Consider the following 2,483-nt stretch of genomic DNA (forward strand, 5'->3'; position numbering starts at 1 on the left):
GGGCGCGCGCGAGGCAGGCGGGGAGGGGATGGGGGGATAAGGACACATGTAATACCTTAATAAAGAAAGAAAGAAAGAAAAAAGCAGTCACTCAAATTGGAATTGTATCAGTCTCCCTTTACATCTTAATATTACTTTTTGGGAGGAAAAAAATACTTGCTATTTAACTAGATGAGAGATACTTTGTTTATTCAGATATTTTGTCTTACTTAAACGGGACAATTTGGGAGAAGGGGGGTGATTTTAATTCACCCAGACTTGTGGTTCATAACCTTAAGGATTTCCACAAGAAAATAATTCATCTTTGATATGACCAATTATAAAAAGTCAACTTTGTACTGGTTAACAGATCAATCTGTTTCAATACTGAGGTAAATTCTGATAAGTAATATTAAGAAATGAAAATTTCGGAGACAACCAAGATGGCGGCATAGGTAAACACCTGAACTTGCTGCCGCATACAACCACATTAAAACTACAACTAAAAGACAAAACGAATATCATCCAGAACCACAGGAAGGCTGGCTGAGTGGAAATTCTACAACTGGAAGGAAAGAGAAAAGCGCATTGAGTCTGGTAGGAGGTGCAGAGGTGTGGAAGTGTGGAGGTATGGAGGAGCTCGCGAAAGGGGCTGGCAGCTGGGTACACTGTTGTCTTTTTCAATCGGGAGGGAGATACAAGCTCCTGACTGCTCTGAACTCCAGTTCCAGGCGAGAATCTGGGGACCCAGACTCATACAGAGAGAAACTAGATTGTCTGGCATCGGGCAGGAATGTGAGGGCTGCTTTCTCGCAGAGGTGCTTGCAGCATTCATTGTCCCTGCACGGGGCCACGGGACACAGAGACCCAGGGACCTATCGGGGGAGGGCCTACAGCAACCACTGCTGTTTGCTCCACCCTGGTGATTCCCTGAGACCCCGCCCCACCCAATTTACAACCCCACCCAAGCTGTGAGCAGAGGCTTTTGCATACTAATGGCCTGGACTTTCTCCGCCTAAAAACCTGTCAAACTGCAGCTGGGTCAGAGAAACCCAGAGCTTCCAAAAGGCCTAAAGCTAGTCAGCAGCCTGCATTCCTTCACAGCTGCGCCTCACCTCTAAACCCCAAAGAGGAGGAATCTGTAGATCTCTCTGTAGCTCCTGCTGGGTGGCCTCAGGCCTTGGCTGACTTTGCGCCTCCTTGGAGATCCAAGAGCCAGTGTACCCAGTGGTCAGTGTGAGACCATCCAGATTACAACTCTTCACATCCATAAGAGACATACTCAAGGAGCAGACTCAGTGAGTGCCAAAGCTCCACTGAAGCAAGCCCTGCCCCATAAGGGTGTCTCCAGCACAGAAGTTCTCCCATTGTAGACACAACTGGTCCTCACAGCCAGTTGACCTGGAGGTCAATTTCTATCAGTAATACCAACAGCAATCAAGGCTTAACTACAACAAGACTGTGCACACAGCCCACAAAGGGGTGCACCAAGAGTGTCCACCTCAGGTAATTAGGGAGGCTGAGCCACTGGGCCCTATAGGACACCTAGCACACAAAGCCACTCTATCAACACAAGGAAGCAGCCAAAATGCGGAGACAAAGAAACAGGTCACAAGTGAAAGAAATGGAGGAAAGCAAACAACTGGTAATATAGAGTTCAAAACCACGGTTATAAGGCTACTCAAGAATCTTCTAGAAACCTCCGAGAAATATAGTGAGACGCTCAAGGATATGAAAAAGAACCAATTAGAAATTAAACATACACTGACTAAAATAAAGAATATACAGCCCTAGCTGGTTTGGCTCAGTGGATAGAGCATCAGCCTGTGGACTGAAGGGTCCCAGGTTTGATTCTGGTCAAGGGCACATGCCTAGGTTGTGGGCTTAATCCCCAGTAGGGGACGTGCAGGAGGCAGCCAATCAATGATTCTCTCTCATCATTGATGTTCCTATCTCTCTTTCCCTCTCCCTTCCTCTCTGAAATCAATAAAGATATATTAAAAAAAAAAAAAGAAAAATATACAGAGACCCAACAGCAGACTAGAGGATCCCAAGAATCAAGTCAAAGATAGGAAATACGAAGAAGCAAAAAACACCCAACCGGAAAAGCAAAAGGAAAAAAGAATACAAAAATATGAAGATAGTGCAAGAAGCCTCTAGGACAACTTCAAGCATACCAACATCCGAATTATAGGGGTGCCAGAAGAGAGAGAGCAAGATATTGAAAACCTATTTGAAGAAATAATAGCAGAAACCTTCCCCTACCTGGTGAAAGAAATAGACTTACAAGTCCAGGAAGCACAGAGAACCCCAAACAAAAGGAATCCAAAGAGGACCACACCAAGACACATCATAATTAAAATGCCAAGGGAAAAAGAAAAATTGAGAATATTAAAAGCAGCAAGAGAAAAATAGTTACCTACAAGGGAGTACCCATACGACTGTCAGCTGATTTCTCAACAGAAACTATGCAGGCCAGAAGGGAGTGGCAAGAAATATTCAAA

The 2,483-nt window shown here is 44.8% G+C and overlaps 1 protein-coding gene across 1 annotated transcript in view; it reads right to left on the minus strand.

Annotated features, from left to right (window-relative positions):
- LOC102240494 (isopentenyl-diphosphate Delta-isomerase 1) overlaps nt 1-2,483 on the minus strand; it is an 8,487-nt gene that overhangs the window by 1,877 nt on the left and 4,127 nt on the right. The gene's annotated exons all lie outside the window — the stretch shown is intronic.

This window comes from Myotis brandtii, unplaced genomic scaffold (genome assembly GCF_000412655.1).
Source record: "Myotis brandtii unplaced genomic scaffold, ASM41265v1 scaffold639, whole genome shotgun sequence".
Taxonomy (NCBI): Eukaryota; Metazoa; Chordata; class Mammalia; order Chiroptera; family Vespertilionidae; genus Myotis; species Myotis brandtii.